Genomic DNA, 18,383 nt, shown 5'->3' on the forward strand with positions numbered 1-18,383 from the left:
TGATCTAGGGGTAAAGCCCTTTACTGGAAACCGTGAGGTCGCTGTACCGAATCCTGGTCGGATCACGGATTTTTCAGTTTGTGTTTTAACTAGCCTTCACCTCTGAGGAGTCGCTAGAAACCTCACATGGTTCGGATTCCAGGCTAAAGCCCTATACCCGGATGGATAACTGAGATAAATTAGAATGGGCGTCCAATTGATAGATTTACACCGGGCCAGTGAACCACACGAAATTACTATTACTATTATTATCATTATTATTATCATCTATTCAGTTTCCCCATGATGCAATTGCTTCCCCTTGGTGTTGTCTTGCCTGGAACGTCATAAGGCCATGGAAGTCTATGGTGCACTTATCCTAAGATCTGCAGCCCGAACATTTAATTTTGCCCTGGGTTTGCCCGTAATTTTAAATTTTTTTGTGCGGAAATAGCAATGATTTATCATCCATTTGGTCTATTTCAAACGCCTCATTCATATTCTCAAGCCGGCCGCTGTGGTCGAGAGGTTCTTGGCGCTTCAGTCAGGAACCACGCGGCTGCTATGGTCGCAGGTTCGAATCCTGCCTCGGGTATTGATGTATGTGATGTCCTTAGGTTAGCTAGGTTTAAGTAGTTCTAAGTTCTAGGGGACTGATTACCTCAGATGTTAAGTCCCATAATGCTTAGAACAAGTTGAACCATATTCTCAAAGACCCTACGTTCAGACTTAGCCCTACAAAACGATTTATTTACTAATATGAGAACATCCTTGGCACTGATGCCTGCGACATCTGACCAGCTAAGGTCATTTTACGTTAATAAAACCTTGTACGCAACTATTGCTGTTGTGGCTTGCCTGAGCTCTTTGTGTTGATGACGCTGTAGTTCTGTTGTTTTCCGTGTAGTTTCTTCTACAAGTACTTCTTCCTCTGCTGGTCTCTCCTGCAACTTGTCTGGCCTAGAGAAGTTAATCAAATCCCGTCTCTAGCAACAACTTGTGTTTCTTTTCACCTGTTCCACTGGCCTGGTCATTGGTCTTCATACTGTGTGGCGGGATTCATTCTTAATTATTCTCCGATATTCTGCCACCTAAATCGGCACTTTGAAACGCGTCTAAATATCCGCCCAACACACCTGGCACAAAATTTTTATGTCACGTCCTCTCAGAGATCCTACCATCAATTTGGGTGTAGTGAAATCATGACACGATTATTATCGTGGGATGAGGTCTACTAAATCATTCAGGTCATAGCTGGCAGTGTTTCAGAAAACTGGGAGGCACAACTGTAAGCCAAGGACATACGCATCCTCGTATGTTACGTCTAATCCAACAATGTCGTGGTGCCATTTTTTAACAGGAAAACTGTCGTCCACACATGGCACCTGTGTCTGTGAACTGTCTATTCGATTCTGAGGTACACCGGTGTCCAGCACGTTCCTCAGATTTGTCCGCGACAGAATATGTAGGGAGCAGTTCGGACGCAAACTCTGTCCTGGTGTCACTACCCAGGATATCAACGACCAGTTACGACACTTGTGCGCCAGCTTGCCTCAGATGAGGATACAATGCCTTTTGACACCCTTCCCAACCAAATCAGAGAACGTATCCAGGACAGTGAGGTTCAACGTCGTATTGATATGTGGGCGCATACTACCAGATTCCATGTAAATGTGACTGGATTTCGTAATCACTGAAATAACATCACATATCCTCTCAAACCGTGAAGTTTCATTTCATTTCCTCCACCTCTTCCGGATGCCTCATTTTTTTGTAGATGTAAGCGAATGGTTTTCATTTGTATGGAGTACTTAAATAAATAAACAAACGTCATGTAGCTACCAGCAAGGTGCTAAATGGTTCAAATGGCTCTGAACACTATGGGACTCAACATCTGAGGTCATCAGTCCCCTAGAACTTAGAACTACTTAAACCTAACTAACCTAAGGACATCACATACATCCATGCCCGAGGCAGGATTCGAACCTGCGGCCATAGCACTTATAAAAAAAATGGCTCTGAGCACTATGGGACTCAACTGCTGAGGTCATTAGTCCCCTAGAACTTAGAACTAGTTAAACCTAACTAACCTAAGGACATCACAAACATCCATGCCCGAGGCAGGATTCGAACCTGCGACCGTAGCGGTCTTGCGGTTCCAGACTGCAGCGCCTTTAACCGCACGGCCACTTCGGCCGGCCATAGCACTTATACACTTATGTTTAGAATTCACTTATGTTTAGAATACACTTATGTTTACACTTGGCACACTACACCTCTGTGCGTTTTGCCCTACCCCCTGTGGTAGGTATCCCGGCTCATGGAGGGGTTATGTTACTGGTCCGGGATGATATTTACTACGATCCCATCACGTTGCACACCGGCCTGCAGGCAGTTGCCATCCGCATTACTCTCCCCACTTTTACATTTTCCATTTGTACCGTTTACACTCCATCGTCATCTGCCGTTACCAGGGCAGACATGATGCAACTTACTGCTCAGCTACCTGCACCATTTTTGTTAACTGGAGACTTCAATGCCCACCATCCGCTTTGGGGCTCTCCAGCATCCTGCCCGAGGGGCTCCCTGTTAGCCGACCTTTTCAACCAGCTCAATCTTGTCTGCCTCAATACTGGCGCCCCTACTTTTCTTTCGGACACATCTCACACCTATTCCCATTTAGACCACTCTATATGTACTCCCCAACTTGCACGCCGGTTTGAGTGGTATGCACTTTCTGATACATATTCGAGCGACCACTTCCCGTGTGTTATCCATCTCCTGCAGCATACCCCCTCTTCGTGCTCCTCTAGTTGGACCATCTCCAGGGCGACCTTTCAGGATCAAACCTTCACAAGCTGCGATCGTCAGGTCGCACACCTCACGGAAGTCATTCTCGGTGCTGCTGAATATTCCATCCCTCACCCTACTTCTTCTCCACGTCGCGTACCGGTCCCCTGGTGGACCGCAGCATGCAGAGACGCTTTACGTGCTCGTCGACGTGCTTTACGCACCTTTAAACGCCACCCTACAGTGGCGAATTGTATCAATTATAAACGATTACGTGCTCAGTGTCGTCGTATTATTAAAGAAAGCAAGAAAGCCAGCTGGGCTGCTTTCACAAGCACCTTCAACAGTTTTACTCCTTCTTCTGTTGTCTGGGGTAGCCTGCGCCGGCTATCTGGCACTAAGGTCCACTCACCAGTTTCTGGCTTGACGGTCGCGAATGACGTCCTTGTGGCCCCTGAGGATGTCTCCAATGCCTTCGGCCGCTTTTTCGCCGAGGTTTCGAGCTCCGCTCATTACCACCCTGCCTTCCTCCCCCGCAAACAGGCAGAGGAGGCTAGGCCACCTAACGTCCGCTCCTCGAATCGTGAAAGTTATAATGCCCCATTCACCATGCGGGAACTCGAAAACGCACTTGGCCGATCACGGTCCTCCGCTCCAGGGCCTGATTCTATTCATATTCAGATGCTGAAGAACCTTTCTCCTGCGGGTAAAGGTTTTCTTCTTCGTACTTACAATCGCATCTGGATTGAGAGACATGTTCCCGCATGCTGGCGCGAGTCTATTGTTGTCCCGATTCCTAAGCCGGGGAAGGACAAGCACTTGCCTTCCAGTTATCGACCCATCTCGCTTACCAGCTGTGTCTGTAAAGTGATGGAGCGAATGGTTAACTCTCGATTGGTTTGGCTGCTCGAGTCTCGACGTCTACTTACCAATGTACAATGTGGATTTCGTAGGCGCCGCTCTGCTGTTGACCATCTGGTTACCTTGTCGACCTTCATTATGAATAACTTCTTGCGGAAGCGCCCGACCGCGGCTGTGTTCTTTGATTTGGAGAAGGCTTACGACACCTGTTGGAGGGCGGGCATTCTCCGCACCATGCATACATGGGGCCTTCGCGGTCGCCTCCCTCTTTTTATTCGTTCCTTTTTAATGGATCGACAGTTCAGGGTACGTGTGGGTTCTGTCCTGTCAGACACCTTTCGCTAGGAGAATGGGGAGCCACAGGGCTCAGTTTTGAGCGTCGCTCTCTTCGCCGTCGCGATCAATCCAATAATGGATTGCCTCCCAGCTGATGTATCAGGCTCCCTTTTCGTGGACGATTTTACCATCTATTGCAGCGCGCAGTGTACACGTGTCCTGGAGCGCTGTCTTCAGCGTTCTCTTGACCGTCTTTACTCCTGGAGTGTCGCCAATGGCTTCCGTTTTTCTGCCGAGAAGACGGTCTGTATTAACTTCTGGCGCTACAAACAATTTCTCCCACCGTCCTTACGACTCGGTCCCGTTGCTCTCCCAATCGTGGAGACAACACAATTTTTAGGTCTTACATTTGACAGGAAGCTTAGCTGGTCTCCACATGTGTCATATTTGGCTGCCCGTTGTACCCGTTCTTTAAATGTCCTCCGTGTTCTCAGTGGTATGTAGTGGGGAGCGGATCGAACCGTCCTGCTTCGTCTATATCGGTCGATCGTCTGCTCCAAGCTGGATTATGGGAGCTTCGTATACTCCTCTGCACGGCCATCCATCTTACGCCGCCTCAACTCCATACAACATCGGGGTTTACGACTTGCGATCGGAGCGTTTTATACTAGTCCCGTAGAGAGTCTTCATGCTGACGCTGGCGAATTGCCACTCACCTACCGGCGCGATATACTGCTTTGTCGGTATGCCTGTCGGCTGCTGTCAATGCCCGACCACCCGTCTTATCGTTCCTTTTTTGACGACTCTCTCGACCGTCAATACGGGTTGTATGTCTCTGCCCTGCTACCCCCTGGAGTTCGCTTTCGTCGCCTCCTTCAACACCTTAATTTTTCACTCCCTGCAACCTTTCGAGTGGGCGAGAGCCAAACGCCACCTTGGCTCCAGGCTCAGGTCCGCGTTCACCTTGACCTCAGCTCGCTCCCAAAAGAGGTTACCCCCGGTTCGGTCTACCACTCCCGTTTTGTTGAACTTCGTTCGAATTTCATCAATATGACCTTCATTTATACAGATGGCTCCAAGACCAATGACGGGGTCGGGTGTTCTTTTATTGTCGGGGCACAAAGTTTCAAATACCGGCTCCATGGCCATTGTTCGGTCTTCACAGCTGAGCTCTTTGCCCTCTACCAGGCTGTTCTTTACATCTGCCGCCACCGACATTCTGCTTATGTCATCTGCTTCGATTCCCTGAGAGCCATCCAGAGCCTCAGTGATTCGTATCCAGTTCACCCTTTCGTGCACCGGATCCAACGCTCTCTTCAGCAGCTGGTGGACGTCGGTTCTCCGGTTAGCTTTATGTGGGTCCCTGGCCATGTCGGTATCCCTGGGAACGAAGCTGCAGATGCCGCGGCCAAGGCTGCGGTCCTCCAGCCTCGGACAGCTTCTTGTTGTGTCCCTTCATCAGATTGTAGCAGGGTTATTTGTCGGCGCATTTTATCGCTGTGGCATGACGATTGGGCTGCACTTACAGACAACAAGCTTCGGGCCTTGAAACCTCTTCCCGCGGCTTGGACGTCCTCCTCCCGCCGAGAAGGTCGTTTTGGCCCGGTTACGCATTGGACACTGCCGGTTCAGCCATCGCCATATGCTGACGGCTGCGCCGGCGCCGTTCTGCCCATGTGAGCAATTGCTGACGGTCCGCCACATTTTAATGTCCTGTCCGGATTTTAACACACTGCGTCTAGATCTTAACCTGCCATGTACTTTAGATGCCATTTTAGCGGATGACCCACGAGCAGCTGCTCGTGTTCTTCGTTTTATCAATTTGACAAACCTCTCTAAGGACATTTGATGATGCTGTTTTTTAATCCTATGCCTGTCAGTCTGTCTTTTATCGTGTTTTCCCTTTTAGTTGTTGTTTTAAACTTGTGCCTCGCGGTGCATTCTTAACGTAGTCAGGGCGCTAATGACCATTGAAGTTGTGCGCCCTAAAACCACAAAAAAAAAAAAAAAAAAAAAACGTTGCTGAAACATTACGGAAACTCAAGTTTGAAGTAATGGCTCATCGTATAGTCCTGATCTTGTTCCTTCAGACTAAAACTTGTTTGTTCCACATAAAAAGGCACTAAGGGGTCGCTTCACCTTGGACCAAGTAATGGAGGACGCGGTGCACGCTTGTCTCGCTGCTCAGCCGAAAGCCCTCTTTTCTGAGGGCTTCAGGTAGCTTGTAGTACGAAGGATCAAGTGCGTTGAAAAGTAAGTGGACTATATTGAAAAATGATTTATCGTATGCGTCCTCTTCGTATTGCAATAGAAACTATAGCTACACTACGAATGACCTTTTACTTGCCGTCGTATATAGGAGACAGACAAAATTAAAATAAAGTAAGCTACTTTCACTGTTTCTGCAACTGTAATAATCACAAAAAACAAGGGAAAACTGCCCGATTATCATTATTGTTAACAATTTTCATTTAAATACTTTTCGATTAAAGGAGACCACTCACCGAAAAGCAGAAGTGCTTGAGTCGTCACTAGGCAAACACACAAAAAAAGAAAACTTGCTAGCTTTCGGAAAAATCCTTTTCAGGCCAGAGTAAACCTCCACAGAAAACGCATGCACACACGCACACACATACGCACACGCATACACATGTACGTACACACACACACGCACACACACACACACACACACACACACACACACGCCTATGCTCCTGCATGGTGCCATCTGAACGAACAAAGCCAGTGCTCCTTTTCGGCAGGTGAACTGGGGCACTTCCAGTTCAGCCAGCACCACCGAGGAGCATAAGTGTGTGTGTGTGTGTGTCTGTCTGTGTGTGTGTGTGTGTGTATTTTACTTTAGCATGAAAGGGATTATTCTAAAAGTTAGCAAGTTCTCTTTCTTTTTGTATCTCAACGTTTCTGCTTTTCAGCAAGCTGTTCCCTCTCATCCAAAAGTATTTATATGCTGCCGGAGCCTTCCTACAAAAATTTTCACTTACATATTTCTGAAAGATATAAGGTCTATAAATACAATGACAACCTTTAATGTTCAATAGTTACATTTAATTCCGGTTAACTTCTTTCAAAAAGATAACCATACTCGAAATCGAGTTATGATGCGAAACACATTAAACCACAGTCCTGACTTCTCACATGCATTTCTTTGAAGTTTCAACCAACAACTTTCTGCTCCTTTTCTCTCCAGTCAGTCTATCGTCCTCTAGATATTAAAAGACCAACCGTTTTTAGTTTACCATACTGTGCTGCCCCCCAGCGACAAAAACTAGCGTTATCCGTGCGGAGTAGCGAATGTGTCATTCTGTTTCGAGACGATGTTTCAGATTTTTGACACATGAGTAAGAACATAATTATTCTATTGTCTAAAATGCAGTCGAAATAATGGAAATAAAACTGACAGTGAAAGGCGAATGTACTGTCCAAGGAAAAAGTCTTTCCATTTTGTTTCTCTTTCAGGGTATACGATTGTAGGCATACAGTATAAATTTTTTCGCCGAGTCAACGTCGGCTTTGCCATATAGGCTCTTTTATTGAGCCACATAACCTTCAGGAAGTTAATAGTCGCCCGCATCTCGTGGTCGTGCGGTAGCGTTCTCGCTTCCCACGCCCGGGTTCGATTCCCGGCGGGGTCAGGGATTTTCTCTGCCTCGTGATGGCTGGGTGTTGTGTGCTGTCCTTAGGTTAGTTAGGTGTAAGTAGTTCTAAGTTCTAGGGGACTGATGACCATAGATGTTAAGTCCCATAGTGCTCAGAGCCATTTGAACCAAGTTAAGAGTCCTTAAAACTATGGAATTTATATTTAATAACCAACGCAATATAAAAGCGGGAAAACACAAAATGTGGAACGTAGCTGATCGAAGTGGAATTAAAGACGAGCAAATCATTTTCGTTTTATCAAAAAAAAAAAGTTTCTATCACACTTTTTTAATGAATTTCCTAACATTATAAAGGAGTAAGAGCTAATTTTACTGTATGTATGGATATGGACCTTAACAACACTTCGATGTATCAGATGTTTGTACACAGTAGGGAAAAAATCGCAGCATCAAAAAATAATTAATATAGAGTAATGAAATTTCAGGAATACTTTTCTCTAGGTAGCATATTTAAGTGATGGACACTGCAAAAGCACAGCTCAATGCAAGCGTAACATAAGCCATTGCAAATGTGAGATGCTGGTACATTGATAATCGGTGTAACCATCAGAATGTTGAACGCAAGCATGCAAACGGGGATGCATTGTATTGTACAGGCTCCGGATGTCAGTTTGTGGCTTGCAGCTGCATGCCTGTTGCACTTGGAGGGTCAATATAGGGATGGTCAATGGTGGTTGCGGGTGTCGCTGGAGTTCTCGTCCGATGATGCCCCGTACGTGCTCGACTGGAGACAGATCTAGTGATCGAAGAGACCGAAGCAACATGTCGGTAGGAAATTGGTTTACAGCAGCGGTTATGTAAGCGAGCGTTATTCTGTTGGAAAACACCCCCACCGGCCACTGTAACCGTGCGGTTGTAGGCGCTTCGCCGGCCAGTGTGGCCGTGCGGTTCTAAGCGCTTCAGTTTGGAACAGCGTGACCGCTACGGTCGCAGGTTCGAATCCTGCCTCGGGCATGGATGTATGTGATGTCCTTAGGTTAGTTAGGTTTAAGTAGTTCTAAGTTCTAAGAGACTGATGACCTCAGAAGTTAAGTCCCATAGTGCTCAGTCATTAGAACCATTTGAAAACACCCCCTGGAACACTGTTAATGAATGGCGGCACAACTCAATCACCAGACACCAGACTGACGGCTGGCCGAAGTGGCCGTGCGGTTAAAGGCGCTGCAGTCTGGAACCGCAAGACCGCTACGGTCGCAGGTTCGAATCCTGCCTCGGGCATGGATGTTTGTGATGTCCTTAGGTTAGTTAGGTTTAACTAGTTCTAAGTTCTAGGGGACTAATGACCTCAGCAGTTGAGTCCCATAGTGCTCAGAGCCATTTTGAACACCAGACTGACGAAGAAATTTGTGGTCAGTATACTGTCATACGAAATCGCACCCCAGAATATAATCCCAGGAGTAGGTCCAATGTGTCTATCACGCAGACAGGTTGGTTGCACGCCCTTATCTGACGTCTTTCTAACCAACACACTGTCATCATGGCACCGAGGCAGAAACAGCTTTCATCAGAAAACACAACAGACTTCCACTCTTTCCTCCAATGAGTTGTCGGTCGACATCACTGAAGTCGCAAATGGCAGTGGTTTGGAGTCAATGGAATATAAGCTACAGGGTGTTTGGTTCGGAGCTGTCCTTGAAGTAAATTTCAGCAGTTCGTTGTGTCACTGTGGTGCCAACTGCTGCTCAAATTGCTGCTGCAGATGCAGTACGATGCGTCAGAGGCATACGTGTGACAGGATGGTGTTCCCTCTCGGTATTGTCACGTGACCGTCCGGAGCCGTGATCATACGTTCCCGTGACCAGCGCTGACAGCAATCATGTACAGTGGCTACGTTCCTGCCAAGTCTTTCTGGCGCAACATCCAGTTCCTCGTAGCCCTATTACACGATCTCATTCAAACTCAGTGATCTGTTGATAATGGCGTTTTTGCCGCCTTAGAGACATTGTTGATTAACTTCAGCTCACCACATCCAACATCGAAGATAACTAACGCTCACGACCATTACAGCGTGTATTTAATCAAACCTGATTTGCATTCTGCCGGCCGGTGTGGCCGTGCGGTTCTAGGCGCTTCAGTCTGGAACCGCGTGATCGCTACGGTCGCAGGTTCAAATCCTGCCTCGGGCATGGATGTGTGAGATGTCCTTAGGTTAGTTAGGTTTAAATAGTTCGAAGTTCTAGGGGGCTGATGACCACAGATGTTAAGTCCCATAGTGCTCAGAGCCATTTCATCCATTTTTTTGATTTGCATTCTCATAGCGGCGGTACTGGCGCGAAATTTGAATAGACATCACCTTCCAGATGTACAAACACTCCTTCCATCTTTCGTTTACTTTGCAAACTCCTTCATGGTGTTGTGGTTTTTTTTCCGTTAGTGTAAATTAACTATCCAAAAGTAAGCCTTACTGGAGAAAATGGTAAATAGCTTACAAAAATGTTTGACGCAGTAGTGAATGCAATATATCATCTATTTTTGTTTACAGTTGATTCGGTAAAAAAAGAAAGGGTAGTAAATCTTGTTACAGCTTAAAGAAGCGCAGAAAACATTCATCTTATGTCAGTCCCGTACATGTTCGATAAAGGTAAATGTCGTGTGACTAGGGCCTCCCATCGGGTAGACCGTTCGCCAGGTGCAAGTCTTTTCGATTTGACGCCACTTCGGCGACTTGCGCGTCGATGGGGATGAAATGATGATGACTAGTACAACACAACACCCAGTCCCTGAGCGGGGAAAATCTCCGACCCAGCTGGGAATCGAACCCGGGCCGTCAGGATTGACATTCTCTCGCGCCGACTCTTTTTTTTTCCAAGCTGTTACTTTTTTTCCCTTTGAGTGGTCAGTTAAGAGCAGGTGGAGACAAGGCGGGCAGAGGTCGGAACCCGAAGCCTGGCCGCGATGCCTCCCCCCTCCCAACCCTGAATCACTCCCTCACAGTAGCTTTCTGATTTATTTTTTATTCTGTTTTATGTTTTTTTGTACGAGGACTATCAACAAAGTACATTACGTTTTGGAATTAAAAATAAATAAAATATTGGAAAAAAAATTTATTATATGCAGATGAAAGCCACACTTCAATACTACTTTTCTACATAGTTGCCATTTAAATTAAGGCACTTATCGTAGCGATGGACGAGCTTGGAATTTCCTTTGTCGTAAAATTCGGCCGCCTGCGCCTTCACCGCGTGGTTACCTCTTCTTGAAGCTGTGCGTCGTCATCAAAACGCTGCATAGCCAACCATTTCTCCATTGCTGGGAGTAAGTGGAAGTCGCTCGGTGCCAGGTCGGGACTGTGCGGCGGATGAGGAAACAACTCCCACTTAAAAGATTCGAGAATTTCACGAGTGGCATTTGCCGTGTGGGCCCGGGCGTTGTCGTGAATCAGCAACAAGATCTTTGAGCTCAACTTTCCACTGCGCTTGTTTTGTATTGCTCTTCTGAGGTTGTGCAGAGTTTGGCAACACCTTTGAGAGTTTATTGTAGTGCCTCTTTCCAGGAAATCCACAAAAATCGTATTTCTACCGGGTTACTGATTAACCACGTGGTTCAAGGCGCAGGCGGCCGAATTTTACGACAAAGGAATTTCCAAGCTCGTCCATCGCTACGATAAGTGCCTTAATTTAAATGGCAACTATGTAGAAAAGTAGTATTTAAGTGTGGCTTTCATTTGTATATAATAAAAAAATTTCCAATACTTTATTTATTTTTAATTCCAAAACGTAATGTACTTTGTGGATAGCCCTCGTACTATGAACAGGGTAAATGAACAAAATATCTTTATTGGTACAAGCTTAAGTACAACAGAAATGCCATCCTTCTGGCGGAAATAACATGAGACATTACGCTCGTACAAGGCCAGCAATTTTTTTTTATTAACAAGGTGTAGGAAAAAAATAATAATACTGATTTAAGCTAAGAGGTGTGAAGCAATAGACAGTAGAGTTGGGGGAAAAACCAGCGTGTTCTGGTATAGCGCATAAAAGAAAGGAGGCGTGTGTCTATGCACTGTTGGCGTGTGGCACCATCCAACTGAGCGGGGATGACGTAAAGATCGCGTTTAGGTAATTGGCGAAGAAGGCGCGGTAGCACGGTCGGTGCTCAACTTCACTGTGGGCGGTTTGTAAGTACTGCTAGAAATCAAGGCGTGATTTGTCGCCATCATTATACATGTAGGTGGTCGTCCACCCCTTGACCTATACAACCATATGATTTTTGGTGGCGGGGAAATAAGTATCTTCAGGATGGATAAAAGTCCATGGGTCAATCGAGTCCGGCGCAATGCGGAGGTAACAGGCAACGAACTGTTGAAAGGTATGTGCTAAGGTCTGATCTGGGTAGCTCCAGAAAATAATCGGTAGTTGCCAACCGCAAGGTGGAACGAGTACAATATCTTTGAGTAGAAGGATCTTTGATGGTTAAGAGAGCCAGGCGAGCACAAAAAAAACCGGGGAGTCGCAGGTAGGTGCCCGGAGGTAGCAGACGTTAAGGTAGGTCGCTGCTCCTGACCAAACTTCAGCACGTAAATGAGAGAAGATATATAATCATTTCAAATTGGTTTTTGTTAGATAATGTTCAGAGTTAGGATTTGTATGTCCAAGGTTTGACGCAGTAAGCGTTTTGTAAAATTTTTTGTAAGAGTGATTCGTGCTACGAAAATGCTTGAAATGGTAGGTTTTATGGACGACTTAAAATTTTAACAATATATGTATTGAGATCAACATTGTGTTGAAATCTAATAGCCTGAATCATAATCCACATCCTTTGCTTATATTGAATGTGAAAATGTGTAGTAAACTAAAGTTACCCACCAAAGAAAGAGCCAAGTAAACATCAGGGCCAAAAGTTAATTTTCCAGTACCATCTTAATGCCATTGCACAAACGGCATTATTCTCTTAAACTTGATTGCTGAGTCAAATACATGTTGCATTTCTGGCAAAATGGAGTGCAAGAAACAAGTTCACAGATGCAGTCAGATGCAGGTTTGCTGAATAATTAATTTAGAACAATCTTATCACTGATACTTTCACAGAATAAAAGGATACAATTTTGGTTAGATACTTCCCTGTCGACCAAGTTTCCAGACGTCACTGGTGGCAGCACAAGTCAGTTGGTGGACATCGTCATCCATGAGGTGGCAAATGGAACAAAGTGGGGAGTCCGTTAGTCCGATGGCGTGAAGACGTTGATTTGCGGCGAATTTTCCACTTGCGACGTGGTACCATGTTGCCCGGACGTTGGATGGAAGAGAAGGCTGGTGGATATGACGCCATACCGTGGGCAACCGCTTGGACGGATGTCTGAGTTCGATATTGTTGCTGGATATGTAACGAAGCAGTGGGGTGTAAAAATCTTTCGGTCGAGGAGAACGCGTGGTCGCTAAGTGTGTGTGAGCATAACTGAAGTCGACAATGAAATCAGAAATGTGCGTCAGATGGTGCGTGATGTGTCCGACTGGTACTGGTGGTGTTATGGTCGCGGGCACAAGAATTTCCAGCAAGCTGCGCGTAAGGGAATTCCACTGCTTGTGCATGGTTGACATGTACAAGGACGCCGCTCGCACAAGGCCGAGGCCTCCCGCTCGCGGGGGAAGGGTCAGCGTGTCGTAGCGGACCTTGAATAGTTGATGGCAGCGGGAGGACCTGCGCGATGTGGACCATCCTGGACGCCACGTGTTGATTGAGGTATTTGACACGTTGTGAAGAATCGAGTTGGCGGAGAAGATTTTGTCGCACCGTCGGGCGGATAATTTGGAGTGTTCGCCAAAAATTGATGGCAGCGGAACGGCGCACTGTGGAGGCGAAAATGATACCAAGGTATCGTAGTACCACTCAGCTACCGGGGCCGGACTACATGTTCGATTACGTGATGTGGTTTCTGTGCACCGTGTATGCGAATGTTATGCTAATTCGCTTTATCGCAGTTACGGAAGGAGGCTTCGTCACTGACCTTTATTAAGGAAGCCATCTTCAGTCTGGATTTTGTTAAATATTTCTGCAAAAAATTCAGCTCGTTTTTCTTCGTCAGTTTGTCTTAAAGCTTCCAACAGTTGCTATTTTCGGGGTTTGAACTGCTGCATAACTGATTGACTTTACGCCTATCACCCGCATCCGTATCGAGATAAAAACGTGACAAGCCACGTCCCACTGCGACGGCGAAAGCCCCGAATGCCCCCGGCAGCCGGTGGCGGCTCAGAGTGCAGGATAGGACAGTTGTAGGGGGCCGCAGCGGCGCTCCTTGCCAGCAGATTTCATGCAAAGTGCCCACACAGCGAGGCCGAAACCGCTAACAGAATATTCCAGGACGCCGCCCCTGGGGTACGATATACGCTGAATAAGTTATTCGGCGGAGTCTATGAGGCTTTAGTCGAGGGCTGTTGGCTCGATGCGCGGCCGTTATCCCTCTGCTCTTTTTGGGGCGGCCTCTTTCCGATAATGGCGGCGATACGCGCCGCCCGCGGACATGCAACACTGCAGCTGCTCCGCTCCGGCCGGGCCGCACCCCCAATAAAAGTTATGACGCGGCGGTTAAGCGCCCACCCGCAGTCGCTTCCTATTATTTCCGCGCCAATTGGCTAACTACGCTGCGCAATTGTTTCAGCCGTACCTCTCGCATTGCCGGGCGGAAAAAATGTATCTGTAGCGCACATCCCAGATATTTTCTAACGAGAAGAAGAGATGCGACTTTCGCCTGCGTGTGTGCCTAGTTTTTGTATTTGATGAGATCTACGTATTGTGAGATAATTCTATTCAACTCTCCGCGCTTTTCATAAATCTGAGATCGACGGTGACCAGTCAGTCTATTCAAAATCGAATTCTTCACATAAAAACTTCCCTGTTTCTCCAAAACCTAAATTGTACATAAAAAAAGTTTTTTTCGATGTAACGTAACAGATACTTTTGGCCACTTCACAAAATTGCATAAAATTACTTGTCCCTTTCCATTTCGATCATTACACTTACCCTTCCTTTACCAGCTTTCTTCATGTGATTCAGGTTTTAGTGTTAGGTTTCTCTTCTAGAAATTATTGCCAGCTTTGCTAACATGTATAGGAAGACAGAACTGCCTCTTGTTTATAGTAATATAATAGATTTTGTGTGTGACAGCTTAAACAACTAATCCTTCGAAACCCAATGCGAAAACACTATTCATCTCAATTTTTTAAAATTTTTTAGAACGCCCCTTTTAATGAAACTGGTGTATTTTAGTCAAACAGTGTGTCAAAACACTCGATTCTATCAACTACCTCCATTTAAAAGACATTGTTTTAATGTTTTTATTAGTACGTAGTAGAAACATAGACAAATACGTACTAACAGCTTTCGTAATAAAACATATTAATAGTTTTCGTAATGCTTTGCTAAGACAAAATCCTATTTGTTTCATAATTCACTTTTCAAACATCACAACAGCTTTCTGTTTGATTTTATTTCCGTGTTTTCCTAGTGATTTTTGCTTTGTAAGTTTTTAGCCCTGCCAATCTCTTTCAGGCTGGTTCAGTCAGTGTATTGTAAACACAATTTGCATGCAACTAGAACTTACAGCTTGAGAGTGACTTACAATCTCATTAGGATGCACCAAGTTATCTGTATAATTAGCCACAGCATAACTTCAATTTACATGACGCTGAATTTGATTTATATGATGCCCCGAAATTGTAACGTCGGTATTGTCTGACGTTATGGAAACGACGTCACAAGACACGGGAATAAAAGAAGCATCCTCAATCGAAGAGGGAAACACATTGAGGCACTACGGAATAAGGCGTGTGGCATTCTTTACGAGCACTGCATTGAGCACCTCAGCGAAACTTCGGCTATATAAAGCGACAGTGCTCTTCACGATGCTCCATGAGAACTCGGTCTGTGGGTTAGCAGCCAGCGCGACTCAAATTGGCCACCTGCAGGTTCTTCAAAATAAGGTCGTAAGGTGGATACTGGGAAATTGCACGACAAGACTGATGTCCTGCGAGACTCCGTACATAACATATAAACCTTAGGTCGGACTGTTTATCTTCCACGGAACAGATAGATGGTGCCACGTTCTACGTTACGATAGCAGTAAGTTGATCCAAAAAGTGCATAATGAAGTGATTCCCTGCATCTCTTCACCTTGTATTTTGAAGTGGGAATCGTCTTCGATGAAGGAACTTCTACCTACGACGAGCCAATTAATAAAAAATCGAAAGAGGTCTACATGTACATCTACATCAGTAGCACTTAGGCAGTTCCATGGACGATTGTTGTCATAGGAGTCTTGGCACGTTATCGACTGTTACTCATATATTTTCTAGATGGTGCTGTATTGTATTTACACTGCATGACGATCGCAGCGCTGATGCAGCGAGATAGTTCATAGTATCTAACTAGTGTTGTGGTTTTTATTTCGGAAATCAAATAAACATTAAGCATAGGTTTTGTTTCTTGTTTATAAAGTTAAGAGATCACCTCAAACATAAAAATGGATCCATGGACCTGTATCCCTGCACAGTCAAGGACAACAATGATATCCACAGAATTGTCGATTTGGGAATCTACGTTATAAATGAGGATCAGATTTAGAAATAAGCTATAATGAGATTTCACTTCATTATGCTCGCCCCCATGCTAACATCTTATCTCTCGACTCCCATTGTGTGATAGCTCAGCCATTTGTACTAGATCATCATCATCATCATCATTTAAGACTGATTATGCCTTTCAGCGTTCAGTCTGGAGCATAGTCCCCTTTATAAAATTCCTCCATGATCCCCTATTCCGTGCTAACATTGGTGCCTCTTCTGATGTTAAGCCTATTGCTTCAAAATCATTCTTAAACGAATCCAGGTACCTTCTCCTTGGTCTGCCCCGACTCCTCCTACCCTCTACTGCTGAACCCATGAGTCTCTAGGGTAACCTTGCTTCTCCCATGCGTGTAACATGACCCCACCATCTAAGCCTGTTCGCCCTGACTGCTACATCTATAGAGTTCATTCCCAGTTTTTCTTTGATTTCCTCATTGTGGACACCCTCCTGCCATTGTTCCCATCTACTAGTACCTGCAATCATCCTAGCTACTTTCATATCCGTTACCTCAACCTTATTGATAAGGTAACCTGAATCCACCCAGCTTTCGCTCCCATACAACAAAGTTGGTCGAAAGATTGAACGGTGCACAGATAACTTAGTCTTGGTACTGACTTCCTTCTTGCAGAAGAGAGTAGATCGTAGCTGAGCACTCACTATGTTGCCATCCTGTGAGAATATGCATCCTAAGTACTTGAAACTGTCCACCTGTTCTAACTTTGTTCCTCCTATTTGGCACTCAATCCGTTTATATCTCTTTCCCACTGACATTACTTTCGTTTTGGAGATGCTAATCTTCATACCATAGTCCTTACGTTTCTGATCTAGCTCTGAAATATTACTTTGCAAACTTTCAATCGAATCTGCCATCACAACTAAGTCATCCGCATAAGCAAGACTGCTTATTTTGTGTTCACACATCTTAATCTCACCCAGCCAGTCTATTGTTTTCAACATATGATCCATACATAATATGAACAACAGTGGAGACAGGTTGCAGCCTTGTCTTACCCCTGAAACTACTCTGAACCATGAACTCAATTTACCGTCAACTCTAACTGCTGCCTGACTATCCAAGTAAAGACCTTTAATTGCTTGCAAAAGTTTGCCTCCTATTCCATAATCTCGTAGAACAGACAATAACTTCCTCCTAGGAACCCGGTCATATGCCTTTTATAGATCTATAAAGCATAGATACAATTCCCTGTTCCTTTCATAACACTTCTCCATTATTTGCCGTAAGCTAAAGAACTGGTCCTGACAACCTCTAAGAGGGCTAAACCCACACTGATTTCCATCCAATTGGTCCTCAACTAATACTCGCACTTTCCTTTCAACAATACCTGAGAAGATTTTACCCACAACGCTGATTAAAGAGATACCTCTGTAGTTGTTACAATCTTTTCTGTTTTCATGTTTAAAGATTAGTGTGATTACTGCTTTTGTCCAGTCTGATGGAACCTGTTCCGTCACCCAGGCCATTTCAATTATCCTGTGTAGCCATTTAAGATCTGACATTCCACTGTATTTGATGAGTTCCGACTTAATTTCATCCACCCCAGCTGCTTTATTGCACTGCAATCTATTGACCATTTTCACCACTTCCTCAAATGTGATCCTATTTCTATCCTCATTCCTATCCCATTGTACATCGAAATCTGAAACATTACCGATCGTATTTTCACCTACATTGAGCAACTCTTCAAAATATTCCCTCCATCTGCCCAAGGAATCCACAGGATTCACAAGCAGTTTTCCTGACCTGTCCAAAATACTTGTCATTTCCTTCTTACCTCCCTTTCGAAGACTGCTAATTACACTCCAGAATGGTTTTCCAGCAGCTTGACCCAAAGTCTCCAACCTGTTTCCAAAGTCTTCCCAAGATTTCTTCTTGGATGCTGCAATTATCTGTTTGGCTTTGTTTCTTTCTTCAACATAACTTTCTCTGTCTACCTGAGTTCTAGTATGTAGCCATTTTTGATACGCCTTCTTTTTCCTTCTACAGGCTGCCTTGACTGTGTCGTTCCACCAAGCTGTTTGCTTCATCTTACCTTTACACACTACTGTTCCAAGACATTCTTTAGCCACTTCTTTGTACTAGACGTACTACTAAAAAAGATTGTTCTAGGAATTCATACAGTTATTCCAAGTGGCGAGGATGCATCAGTGTCAGTAGCGTATTTACTAGGGATGATAGATAAATGTCGTGTGACTAGGGCTTCCCGTCAGGTAGACCGTTCG

Source organism: Schistocerca americana, chromosome 6, assembly GCF_021461395.2.
Source record: "Schistocerca americana isolate TAMUIC-IGC-003095 chromosome 6, iqSchAmer2.1, whole genome shotgun sequence".
In the NCBI taxonomy this organism is placed as follows: domain Eukaryota; kingdom Metazoa; phylum Arthropoda; class Insecta; order Orthoptera; family Acrididae; genus Schistocerca; species Schistocerca americana.